A 14685-nucleotide genomic window follows, 5' to 3' on the forward strand; every position below is an offset into this window, starting at 1 on the left:
TCATTGGGGGGAAGGGTTCAAAGAGAGAAATTTAAGAGAAAGGTAGAAGTTGGTAATAAACAGGTCTGGAAGGGGTTTGAATGCTAAACTAAATTGAAAAGCTTGTATTTCATTTAGTAGGCAAAAAAGGAGTCATTTAGTTTGTGAACAGAGTGAAATTAGTATTTTGGAGAAAGTAACTTGAAAAAGGTGTGCAGCTTGGTTTGGAAAATAAAACAAAAGCAGGAGGGCTAGCCAAATGAGGAGGAGAATCAAGCTTGGACTAGGAAGGATAGGGTGGAGGGAAAGGACAGAGAAGGGACCTTTTATATTTTGGGTATTGTTATTGTTCAGTCGCTCAGTTGTGTCCAATTCTTTGCCACCCCATGCACTGCAGCACATCATGCCTCCCTGTCCCTTACCATCTCCCAGAGTTCACCCAAGTTCACGTCCACTGAATTGGTGATGCTATCCAACCATCTCAACCTCTGCCGCCCTCTAGTAGGTTTGCCTTATTTCATCTTCTAGATTATAAACTACTTGGACTATGCCTTGGTCATAACTGGAACCTATATCATGCCTCAAAAAAAGGTCTATTACATAAATGTTCCTGAATAACTGGGTAAATGAAGTAACCCGTGAATAAAATGAATAGATGAGTGCACATCAAATGCATAAGCATTATGAGAGATGAACCACCAAATAGTTCTTGGAGGACAAAGAAATCAAAGAAGGATAGAGGGTTTACAAGTGTGTTTGGGGAAAATAACATCATTGATTGAATCAACTGGCACCTATGAGTGTAATCCTATATATTTATATATCACAATCTTTTATATTTATGATATTTATTTTATATATGCATGATATTGAAAAGAGACAAATCTGGAAGGCAGTGCACTCCTTTGGTAGTTTGGCAAAGAGGTAGCCCAGCAGGTCTAAGTTAACTCAACAAATGCCCGTTGCTAAGTTCCAGAGGCCCCCCTTTTCTAACTAGGCCACTTCTTCAAACATCAACCTTATATTGTTATATGGCTCCTGAAGATGCCCTACTCCCCATTTTAAAAATAAATATGTAGGGTACAATGGAAGATGGGATCTCTATTTTGAAAGTCTGTCTGTCCAGCCTAGCCTGGTCAGCCTAAGTACACCTCTGTATGGGATAATGAGAGTTTTGGGGATGTATGCATTCTCTACTTCTCTGGTGTAAGTTTTCCTTAAAAAAAAAAAAAGCTTATGTATTTACATGATGTGATCCTAGTGTGTGTGGGACTGAAAAATCTAACATATTGCAAATAACAAATAACCGACACATATAGCTGAGATTTTAGAGGGAGAATTTTTTGAGGGAAATTTTAATTTTAGACATGATCCAGAGAGTTTTCATCTGTAAAAATAAATATCAATCTGATACAAATAATAAAATCCTACTTAAATCCATTCATAAATGCTTAAATCTTTTCAATGGGCTTCCCAGGTGGCACTAGTGATAAAGAATCCACTTGCCAATGCAGGAGACTCTGGGTTGGGAAGATCCCTGGAGGAGGGCATGACAACTCACTCCAGTATTCTTGCCTGGAGAATCCCATAGACAGAGGAGCCTGGTGGGCTATGGTCCATAGGGTCACAAAGAGTCAGACATGACTGAAGTGACTTAGCACACACCAAAATCTCTTTAATAGAGAAATTCCATAAAACTTGATGAAAAATAGTCACTAAACATGAACTACAGATCAGATCAACAGATACTTCTTTACTGAGTGCAAGCCTATGCTTGGTACTATTTGACAGCTAACAAATACAGAAAGAATGATAGAATTAGAAGCTATCAACAGAATAGAATAGACAATTACCAGTTTTCTAATTCAAGTGAAATAACAGATCTAGAAAACATGATAATCAGTTCAGTTCAGTTGCTCAGTCGTGTCTGACTCTTTGCGACCTCATGAACCACAGCACTCCAGGCCTCCCTGTCCATCACCAACTCCTGGAGTTCACCCAAACTCATGTCCATTGAGTCAGTGATGCCATCCAACCATCTCATCCTCTGTCGTCCCCTTCTCCTCCTGCCCTCAATCTTTCCCAGCATCAGGGTCTTTTCAAATGAGTCAGCTCTTTGCATCAGGTGGCCAAAGTATTGGAGTTTCAGCTTCAAAATCAGTCCTACCAATGAACACCCAGGACTGATCTCCTTTAGGATGGACTGGTTGGATCTCCTTGCAGGATAATCAGTGGATACTAAAATCATTAGGCCTGAGGTTATTAACTTAACATGTGCGTTGGAATCACTTAGGGGGTTAAAAAATGCAAATACCCATGTCACACCATCAATGATTCTGATTTAAATGACTCTGGGTGTGGCCTTGCCATTGTGACTATTTAAATTTCCACTTGTGTGCATGTGCGCTAAGTCGCTTCGGTTTTGTCAGACTCTGTCACCCAGTAGGAGATCAGAAGGGTAAGAGAGGGCAGTCAGGGGATTTATTCCCTTCCACACACCTCACAGTGCTTCTGTAACTAAGCCCTCCTTGAACAATTCTGACCTGAGAGTGCTCTCTTGGGACGGGATGGATACAGATCCTCGCTGGACCAAATCAATTCTCCTTTGAGAGAAAGGAGAAATTCCCAATATGAAGTAAACATTAAAAACCATTAAGGGATCACTGCTAATTTTATGAGGTGTGATAGTGCCACAGTGCTTATGTAAACAAACAATTACTAGTTACAGATACACACTATTTCTTGATGAAATGATATGTCTAGGAATTATTTTAAACAGACTGCATTGGCGACCTGGGCAGTAGGGTGGGAAGATAAGAAAAAAGTACAGGGGGAATAGACGAAACAAGATGATCAAAATTTTGATAATTGAAGCAGGGTGACAGATATGTGAGGAAGTCCCTAAATGTACTATTCTCTTGATTGTGTGAACAATGGAAAATTTCTATAATAAAATGTTAAAACAGAGCAACCAATCTTTTATTTTTTCTTAGATGAGACCTGGTTTGTGATTTTTCATTAACGAGAGAGGCACACAAAATCTGAATTAACAGCAAATGAAGGTTTTTTAAAAAAAAAATTAAAAAAAAATTTAAATTGGAGGATAATTGCTTTATAATGTTGTGTTGGTTTCTGCCATATGACAACATGGCAAATGAAGGTTTTAAGGGTATGTTTAAAGCATGGAAATATGAAGATTTATGTTTCTACATTTTGTTCTTTCCTGCAGAGAAAAATTGATGAGAAAGCTGCATATATTTACTAGCTGTATTTTTTTTCTCTTTAAATATTCAGATAGCTATCAAATTCTGTCAATCTGCCTGTGAGCATCTGTAAAGGGAGGGGATGAAGAGGGTTTGGAGGGAGTGGAGGGGCCCCAGTAGGCCTGAGTTCCTATTGTCTGCAATCTCAATGACAAAGTCTGTTACTGCTTGGAGCATCCTTTTTATTTTGTTTTGGATTTTCCTGGTAATAGATACTAGTAATGGAGCAAATTTATGCATAAAATTGTCATTATTTATAATCCTTTCAGGGGATTTAGTTGCTCCTGGGGCAGCTCAGAAGCAAACATAATTTCTTCTGCAACAAATTCTGCTCTAGCCAAAGGAAGCAAGGTGCCAGATTGGTTCTGCTTCAGTAGCAGTTTTGCTTCTTAAACACCACAGATAAGAGAATTTTGTAGATATTTGAGAATGAATGAATGAATACAAATTGAAAGACATATGTATCTTGCAATAAATAAGCTTCCTTTTATCTGAAGCAAGTAGCAGACAATAAGGAAAATCTGAACACAAAGAATTCTACTGCATGCTCAACCATAAAACAAAATAAAAACAAAAGCCAAAGTATAATGTCTGTTGGGTTAATAAAGTTGCTTTGTTTTCTTATAATAATAAGTTGGCAGAGGTCCACCTGCATTAAAGTATTTCCTGGCATAATGCTCTTTACTCTGTTTTTCCTAGCCCCAATTTGCTAAGCTTGTTTTATTGACATTACTGTTAATTGATGGTTACTAGATATAGCCACAAGGCAGACAGATGAAGAAAGAACAGTCGAAGCTTGTTTACAAAAAATAGGAAAATGCTGCTTTTTAAACTGTAGCATTAATATAGGAATCTCAGTTTACCAAATAAATGTAGTATTAACACAAGAACCTCAAGTCACTAGGATGAAAGTTGTACTTACTACAAATACAATGTAAGTTGTATTAAATGTTGACATTAAGGATCAATATTGGGGGAACCAAGATGATTCAAGGGTGTTTTAAAAATAGTCTCCTAGAATGTATCTGAAAGAAAATCTGTATCTCTAAACTAAATCTCTATTAAGTGCCATTTGCAAATGTTGGCTAGGATATGGGAATAGATAATTTGGACTCAGGCATCTGGTGAGTTAAGAGGTTAAGAGGAAGGACTTCTGAGTCACTCTGCCTGGGTTCAAAGTCTGGCTCCATGACTTTATAACTGTATCACTGCTGTCCACTTTCTGGATCTCTCTGAAAGGTTGACTCAAATTCCTCATGTGAGAAAGAGGGATGGCAAGAGGGGGTTGTTGAGAGAATTAAAGAAAATTAATAACTTAGATAAAGTGACTTCAGAGCCTCAAGAAGTGACATAATCCAGAAAGGAAAGAACTACAACAACTTAAAGAGTGGGCTACTTAGTTGTTCATAGGATAAAATTATTATTTTGTCACCTTAAATAATTTATGGTCCATGTTGGGGAATAAGAGAGTAGCTTACAAACAAGCAGAATGAGAGAGATTAATCAGAATTATCAATACAACAAAACTAGCAACAGTTCTCAGCACAGCACTTTAACAGCATCATCTTTTAGGATTTGAAATAGCTCAGCTGGAATTCCATCACCTCCACTAGCTTTGTTCATAGTGATGCTTCCTAAGGTCCACTTGACTTTGCACTCCAAGATGTCTGGCTCTAGGTGAGTGATCACACCATGTGTAGTCAAAGCTATGGTTTTACCAGCAGTCATGTATGGATGTGAGAGTTGGACCATAAAGAAGGTTAAGCACTGAAGAATTGATGCTTTTGAGTTGTGATGTTGGAGAAGACTCTTGAGAGTCCCTTGGACTGCAAGGAGGTCAAACCAGTCAATCCTAAAGAAAATCAATCCTGAATATTCATTGGAAGGACTGATGCTGAAGCTGAAGCTCCAATACTTTGGCCACCTGATGTGAAGAGCCAACTCATTAGAAAAGACCCTGATGCTGAGAAAGATTGAAGGCAGGAGGAGAAGGGGATGACAGAGGATGAGATGGTTGGATGGCATCACCAACTCAATGGACATGAGTTTGAGCAAAGCTCTGGGAGATGGTGAAGGACAGGAAAGCCTGGCATGCTGCAGTCCATGGGGTCACAAAGAGTTGGGCATGACTGAGCAACTGAACAGCAACAGCAACTATTCAAGAGGCTGATCCCATGGGAAATTTGCTCCTCTCTCCAAAGGAAAATGGTCAATTGCACTGATTTTGAAGTTATTTTGTATCAAGAATTATGGACTCACCTATGCAGAAAAGTATAGAGGTTCCTTAAAAACTAAAAATAGAGTTGCCATATGATACAGCAATCCCCTTCCTGGGTATATATTCAGAGGAAACACTAATTTGAAATGACATATGCTTGTTTCAATGCTCTTCTCTCTGAACATCCCACCCTCGCCTTCTCCCACTATCAAGGGTGAAACAGATCACCAGCCCAGGTTGGATGCATGAGACGGGTGCTCAGGGCTGGTGCACTGGGAAGACCCAGAGGGATGGGATGGAGAGGGAGGTGGGAGGGGGGATCGGGATGGGGAACACATGTAAATCCATGGCTGATTCATGTCAATGTATGACAAAAACCACTACAATATTGTAAAGTAATTAGCCTCCAATGATTAAAAATAAATGAAAAAAAAAAGAAATGATATATGCATCCCATTGTTCATAACAGCATTATTTACAATAGCCAGGACATAGAAGCAACCTAAATATCCATCAACAGATGAATGGATAAAGAAGATGTGGTATATATACACAATGGAATATTACTCAGCCATAAAAAGAATGAAATAATGTCATTTGCAGCAACACAGGATGGACCTAGAGATTATCATACTAAGTGAAGTCAGAAAGAGAAAGACAAATACCATATGATATCACTTATATGTGGAATCTAAAAATATGATACAAATGAACTTATTTATAAAACAGAAATAGATTCATAGATATAGAAAACAAACTCATGGTTAGCAAAGGGGCAAAGGGGGGAAGGCTAAATTATTAATAGGAGTTTGGGATTAACATATACACACTACTATATATAAAATAGATAAACAGCAAGGACCTACTGTATAGCACAGGGAACTATATTCAATATCTTGTAATAACCTATAATGGAAAAGAATCTGAAAAGAATATATATATAAAACTGAATCACTTTGTTGTACACCTGAAACTAACACACTGTAAATCAACTATACTTTAATAAAAAATTATTATGGAGTCTCATCAACTCAGTCATTATTTGATATCAGCAGTTACTTTGATATTAGGGTTCAATATCAAAAATGATGGATATTCAGCCTGATTCTGAATCAGGAATGAAGTCATAAGAATGACTTTGAATATCTTGCCATCATTATTCTTATTAAACTAAAAGGAGGACTAACATTGAGTGAATTTACATTAATATTAAGTACAAACCCCAAATGAATACCAATTCACATTAATTTTCAAGTGCTGCATTCACTCTGCCTTTCCACATCAGGCCCAAGCCATGATTCAGAGGCAGCGCACTGATGAGTCATCCCCTGCTGATATCTAGATGGGTCAGAATGCCCTGCGTGGGTTGAGAGGGAGGAGGCAGCGAGTCCAAGAGCTTCCTTTGGTGTGGCACAGCGGAACCTAGGGGCCAAGATCCAAGAGAAGGACTCAACAAGCAACGTCCTTGCTCTCAGAGAACTCAGCTTCTAATTGTCTCCTGAATGAGACAATTGCTTCCACATGCCCAAAGGATGCATGAGTCCTTTGACAAATGTGGAGGCTTCATGGGCAGAGAAAGATATCACTTCCAAATTAGAGGACCAATCTTGTCCCCAGATGGTCCTTGTTCTTGATGTCAGAGAAAAGGAAGTGCAGAACAAAGAACACCCAAGACAGCAAAACTGAAAGTCCCCAAGGTTCTGTATTCCATGCGGTGCTAAAACACATCCAAACAAGCAAAAATAGCTAACATAAAGGTCCTCTGGGGAAGAGTTTAGTTGTCTCAGATTCTAGCTCCGTGTTCTACCCACCTTCTTCCTTTCCTCCTCTTGCTCTCCTCTTTATCACAGTCCAGCCCTCCAATCTCTGCCCAGTGGCCCTGTTTTCAGGGATCATCTTTCTGTCTATTCTAATGGTGAGTAATTTCAAGTTCTACTTCCTGCCCACCATCTGACTACACAGTAGGCCAGCCTCTCTTACACATTTGTTTATACTGAAAGGCTTGTGGCCTATGAGAATTTCCCATTCCTCCATGGGTCACACACCTAACTTAACTAGTCATTGCTACAGAAAATCAGACCTCCCAGGTGGCTCAGTGGTAAATAATCCTCCTGCCAATGCAGGAGATACAAGAGAGATGATGTGATCGCTGGGTGGGGAAGATCCCCTGGAGGAGGAAATGGCAACTTGCTCCAGTATTCTTGCCTGGGAAATTCCAGAAAATCAGGACAAGAGGTACTCCTGAACCTTTACTGAATCAGGCAAGAGACAGTGCTTGCCACACTGGTTTCAGTGTTCGAACACAGGCCAAGATATTACAATATCTGGCTATAGGAAATGGAACCCTGAAAAAAGAAGGTTTTACAGCCTCCAGTTTGAATGACCTTTGCAGTTATGGTTCCAGTTTTTCAGTTACTAGAAAGCATATACCTATGTCTGAGACTTTGGGAACCACTTTTGTGTATTCCATCCTGTATATCATGAGTTTGAGCAAGCTCTGGGAATTGGTGATGGACAGGGAAGCCTGGTGTGCTGCAGTCCATGGGGTCACAAAGAGTTGGACACAACTGAGTGACTAAACTGAACTGATCCTGTGTATCAGAACCCAGCAGAGCACAGAGCCCAGAACTGATGGATGACAACTTATTTTTTGATGTATTCATATCACAGAGAAATAATCTTTCCTGGAGATTAGAATTGGATAATAACTCCTCTATTATAGACTCAACCAGCTCTACAGTATATGTATTTATAGGTCACAACCTAGAGAAGCTCAAGTCAGTCACTGGTTATGGGATCATGTGAGTTAAATACTCCCGCATCACAAGCCACCCCAAATGTTGGTAGTTTAAACAGCAATTATTTCTAATTGCTCACAAGTCTGTGGTTGCCTAGGATTGGCTGGTCTAGCCTGGGCTCTGGGTGGGAGGCTCAAGTTCACATGTCTCTCATCCTCAGGCATGATCTTCTAATATGATGACAGAGCCACAAGAGAGTAAACAGAAACATGCAAACCTCTAAGGCCAAGACTCTGACGGTCATTCTACACTTGTACCCACATTCCTTTGACCAAAGGATATCACATGGCCTAGCTCAAAGACAAAGGGTGGCAATAGAAACTCTGCCTTTAAGAAGGATCTCCAAACTTACAAGACAAAAGGTATGATGCAGGCAGGGATGAAAAATTAGAGCCAGCAAGGCACTTTATCACAATTACAATTTCTGAGAACACGGGAAATTTGACTGTAAGGCATACTTTCATGATGTTAAAATTAAGAATGAGTTTCGGATGACATCAGTTGCAAGGTACTCATTTCTTCCAGATGCTTATTCTAAGTTCTTCCTACTTCCAGGAGGGTCACAATGGTTGAAACTAAAAATTGCCGTGTACAAGTAAATGTGTCTTGTAAAAGAGCAACAAGGTACCTGGTTTTGCACTGCATTCCCTCCCATCTCACCCCATGTACTAGGAAATACAAAATTAGCTTACTTGTCCAGAGAGATGAGTTAAGCTTGAAACCCCAAACCTTGTACAAGTTCCAACTGATTATCTATAGTGACTTTTTTTTATAGACTTCAGAACTTGTTTAATCAGAAACCTATGATAACCCTTGAAACGTTTTTATTGATTTGTTCCTTAATTAAGTCACTTTGCCTCATGGTCATCCAAATTAACAAGTTTACGTTTCTTGAATCTACAATTCTAAGAAACAAGAATCTTTACAGAAGCATATAACAAAATAAAAAGTAAGCTTATTCACAGAGTTTTCATGGTCGGTATTTTCAATTTCTTGATAAGATGGAACATGGAAAAAACTCTAATTAAAGCACCTTTGGAAACATCTTGTTGTCTTGGCTCTGGCAATTATAGAGCTACCTTGCTTCTAGTGGCAATTATAACTTTTATATATGCCAAAGAAAACATTTTCTCTAATTGCTCAAATTTGAAAGCTCTGTGCTCTACACGAAACAAGCAAAAGATGGCCTATAGTGGTTAATTAGGGGTTAGGATATATAGACTTACTACCAAACAAATTACCAGGGCAGCTTTTCTGTGAGAAGCGCGTTTACAAACCTCTTGCCTCATTTGTACACATAACAAAAACAGTCCTTGAGCTCCGGCAGTACCCATGTCCTTCCCTTGAGAAGGATGCTTTCTGCAACAGCACACACATTTCAGGTAATAGTAGAAGAACATCAAAGTCATCTTGTAGCTGAAAAACAAGCCAAAATACTCACCCACTCAGCTCCTCCCAGAGCTCTTTACTTCAGGAAGATACACATGCCTGCAATAAGAAATTGATGTATTAAAGATCCTACTTATGTTACATTTACAGCCAAACCCAGGGAGACAGCTAATGGCACTCTAAAACCGGTCATTTTGTCAGAGCTTTGGTGTCGATTACTGATTACACACAGGAAATGGTGACATAAAAAGCCCAGTGACAGCATAAACAGCACCTGGCCAGGCCTGTGCATGAGCACGGATGCTTGGTCACTGTTACATTTGGTTCATTTGATTAAAACTCTGGGTATCATCAGCCGGCAGGAAGAATTAGAACTAGTCAGCTTGTTAATTTTTTCTTTCAGTTCAATATCTAAAAATCTATTCCCGTGAGTGCAGCCATGAGGGGTGAGACAAACAACAATTAAAATTCATGAGAGGCTTATACAAAGTGGCAGAGATTCGGAAAGAATGTGCTGGTCCATAAGTTGGAACATAGCTAATAACAATAGCCAGCATCTCATTAATGCTTCAGGTGGTGCCTGGAACTGTGCTGAATGTTCTGTGTGCCTTAATCAATTTCATCCTTTCAACAACCCTATGAGGTAGACCCTGTTGTCATTATCCACATCTTAGAGATGTGGCTGAGAGAAACGACACCACAATGTCAGAATATGCTGGACTCAACTCCTGACATTTTCCTGGCTAGAAGTGCGTCCTTGAACAAATAATTTCTCTTCTGTGTGCCTTTGCGTTTTCACACAGAAATGAAGTAGTTGGACTCCATTGGTTCTTTATCCTTGGCTGCAAATTAGGATCTCTTGGAATGCTTTTATAAGGCAACTTGTTTAATATTTACTGCATGCCAAGGGCTTTATATATAGTATCTCATTTGATCCAACAGTAGCCTGAGATATCATCATGGAAATGAGGGATACCTAATCTCATGGAAGAAAAACTGAAGTTTGAGAAGCTCAGGAGCTTGCCTAGATTATAAAGTTTGGAGATGGCAGCTGGGTCTGGCTCAGGCATTTCAGATCCCTAATCCTGGGCTTTGCGTCCTGGGATGAATGATGCTCATCCTTTATCGACTGAGCACTATTCTTCCTGTTTCCAGGCTCATCCCTGGCTTATCTATCCTCCGCATTGTTTCCTAAATGCTCTTTCTAAAATGTACAACTTACTCCCGCCTTGAAATCTGACATTATGTCTTCAGAGCTTTCTAGATATTTCAAACTCCTCACTGCAGTGCACGAGGCACGTTGGGATCTGATTAGCCCTCTAGTCTTATTTCCCACTAGTCCCCCCAGCCCCCTACTCTTTTCAGGCAAGGTGTGTCAGACAGTTCCTCACATCTGTGTCTTCACATATGTTGCTGATTCTTCCCGGGATGTTGTTTCCCTCCTCTCCCCCGACCTCCTAGTTTAATTCTCACTTCTCCTAAGCTCAGCTCAAGCATCTACTTCTGAAGACTCTTCTGGCTGTGATGGGACTTGGTTAGGCTGCCCGTGTTTGCTCCCAGAGCACCCAGGACCCTCTTTAAGGGAATTGATTGGAAAGGTCATTTTCTTCCAAAGCATCTTCTAACCCTTCCATGTCTAAATGGCCTGGGTGTCTGAAGCAAAGCTGAGGAAGGGGAGCTGGAGAGGAGATGGGTTGGAGAGGGAGCAGGATCAGTCAATTTGCTAGGGGCTCTGGACCCCACTCCACATCTTCCCCCTGGATCATGGTGATGTCCTCCTGACTGTTCCCTCTGCTTTGATCCTAGAAGCTCTTCCCAAAAGGACGGGCCACAGTGACCCTTTGAAACAGAAGGTAGAGCCCGGGGCTCCTGTGCTCAGAACCCTGCAAAGACTCCCATCTCCCTCACAGTCAAAATCCAAGGGCTAGCAAGGGCCTTTCAGACTTGACGTTGCCGCTCCTTAAGTTTTCGTGTGACACGAGTCACCCAGGGATCTTATTAAAATGCAGACTCTAACACAGTAGGTCTGGGGAGGGGCCTGAGTCTTTGCATTTCTAACCAACCCCCAGGTGAAGCCAGGTGCTGCTGGTCCTTGGGTCCCTGCTCTGAGTAGTAAGTCTCCCCATTTCCTCTCTGATTGCCGGTCCTGTTCTCCTTGCTCTCTCCACTCCAGCCCTATGGGACTCCCTATTATTCACAGACCACACAAGAAATGTCCTCTTGTCTCAGGGCCTGTGCACCAGCTATCCCCTTTCCCTGGAACACCCTTGCCCCAGATCCACTTGGCTAATGCTCACTTTTTTCACATCTTTGCTCACATCTCACCTTTTCAATGAGCTCCACCGTGACCACCTGATTTAAAAGTGCAACCTGCCCTCTGTGCTCAGGTCTGTGTTCCTGAACCCTCTCTTGCTCTTCTGTTCTTTTTTTTTTTTTTTCTGCATAGCTCGTATGACCTTTCAACCCATGTTATAAATTTACTTGTGTATTCTAGTCATGATTTTGTTCTCTAGCTCGCTCTCCCCACCCCCAATTCTGCAAAGCCCGTTCCCGAGGAGCTCCCACTTTGTGTGTTGTGTTCACTGATGTTCCCCAAGAGTCTAGGACAGCTGCCAACAAATACTATTTGAATTTGAATGTTGTGGGTGAATGAGAAAGAGAAATAAAGATGATGTGGTGTGACTGTGCGTCCTCCACTGAGTGTATTTTCTCCAAGTGCATTTTGCTGGGTGCCTGGCATAACGAAGTGAGATACTGCTTGGCACATTCTTAAGGCTTTTCTTGGGCAAGACATAGCAAAGCATGTTGTGCTTGAGACATTTCATGTTTTCCTTTATTTCCAGATGACTTCTTCTGGAAGAAACGTTATCTGCTTCTAATAAACTTCCCATTATCTTCAGAGACAAATTTGAGGAAAGAAGTAAAGAGCAGTGCAATTACTGTCTTCCGTCTTGCCCATGACTCAGACAGGTAAGCGCTTCTTCTGTACTTCATCGTCTTCAAATTTAGTAAAGCAGTCAGCTGTGTCTTTTATGATGGCAGAAGCTGATTCCCTTTTAATTCTACCAGTCATTTCATCCTCCTTCTCCCTTCATTTTTCTCAATCCTCCTACATTACTAAGCTTTCACGAAGCATTGTTTGACTGACATTACAGTCAGCATTTTTATATAACTAAGAAGATTATATCACAGAATAAAGACATAAGATAAATTCTCCACTGATACAGCTCTTGAACTGATCTTGGGCAGTATGCATAAAGACCAATAAATTGCCTTTTAAAAAAAAATTGGATAGTCTACTTATCCACCCTCAACAAAATAATCTCTTGAATAGTAGGTTGAGCCACATGACATTGCTAACATTCAACCATTTTGACTTAGAAAAATAGAAATTTCAGTTCGTTCAAACTAAATATAATTAGCAGAGTTTCTTCTCTCCAGGGAACAATCAATTCCTTAAAAAAGAAGCAAGACTTGTGGGCTTCAAAACAAGAAGATTTCTGGAAAATAGAGCATTTAGCCTTGTTAAAGCGAGAACAGGCTTGTTCTCGTCCCCAAGCATAGGCTTCATCCTGACCAACCTGAGTCCTCTGAGCAAGCTCTGGGCTGCGAATAAAGTCTAGCTGACAACATTGGGTAAACAAGGCTACGGGGCTTTCTGGTGGTCATTCACGCTGGATAGAAATATTCTCAGTCTCCTAGTCCACTCATAGAAATTCACCCACACAGCCTTTCCCCAATCCTTGTCAGCAGTCTTCCAATTTTGTTTCTTTTGGGTCACGTCTTTTAGGTCCTTTAGGACTTTCCTGGTGGCTCAGATGGTAAAGAATCTGCCTGCAGTGTGGGAGACCTGGGTTCAATCCCTGGGTCGGGAAGATCCCCTGGAGAAGGGAATGGCAACCCACTCCAGTATTCCTGCCTGGAGAATTCCATGGACAGAAGAGCCTGGCAGGCTGCAGTCCATGGGGTCACACAGAGTTGGACACGACTGAGCGGCTTAACACTTAAGTCATGTGCAGCTATTCAGATGTTTACTCGGTGCCCAGGCATTTGTGTAGATGCTGACCTCAGGCCATCTCCCTTTCCACACGAAGTAGGTAGAGAGATGAACTGCTTGATATTCTCTTGTGAGAGGATTTCTCTTCATCATCCTTTTGGACCATATTGAGGGAGGCCATGTTCTGGTTATCTACCAACGCATAACAAACCACCTCAAACATAGTGGTCTAAAACAACTATTTTATGATGTTCATGGATTCGGTGGTTGGGAATTCAGATGGGTCACAGCAGAGATGGTACCACAATATCTGGAACCTCAGCTGGAACACTCAAAGATTGGGACTGATTCCACAACTAGGGTCTGGAATCACTTTGGGGCATCTTCCTTTATGTGTTTGTTGGTTCCTGCTGGCTTTGGAGGGACCTCATCCAGGTGATCAGCTAGAACATCTACACTTGGCTTCTGTAGGGGGCCTCTCTGAGTAAGCTAGTCTGGGTCTCCTCACAGCATGAGCAACTCAAGAGAATCAGGGAGAAGCTGCATCACTGTTCATTACTTAGCCTCAGTGGTCACACAGCAGCACTTCTGCCACAGTACTAAGCCTGCCCAGATTCAAAGGAAGGGGACATGGATTCCCTGCCTCTCTATGAGAGGAGTGTCAAAGGCCTGTCATAAAAGGAGAGTGTGGGATGGATAGCTCATAAATGCTAACTTTATTAAGGAGTCCCAGACCATTTTGTTGAATGCAAATTGTTGAAATAATTATTCCCAATAATTGATTTTCACTTACTGAACATTTTTGCATAATCTGGGATGATTTTTGCAACCTTTTCTGTGCCTTTAAAAATTTTTGTTCATTTTTTTAGAATTAGGGTAATTTTCACTCTATTCATTTTTTAAATTTCTAATGCTTTGAGAGCCTGTGTGTAGAGGTATCAGCTGTCAGCTGGAAAAGTGGCCTTCCATCAGAGAAAATTGAGGTTTATTTGTCATTGACCTCAAACTATAACTAGCTACATTGATTAATGATGGCCCAAA

This window comes from Odocoileus virginianus, unplaced genomic scaffold (genome assembly GCF_023699985.2).
Source record: "Odocoileus virginianus isolate 20LAN1187 ecotype Illinois unplaced genomic scaffold, Ovbor_1.2 Unplaced_Scaffold_4, whole genome shotgun sequence".
NCBI lineage: Eukaryota > Metazoa > Chordata > Mammalia > Artiodactyla > Cervidae > Odocoileus > Odocoileus virginianus.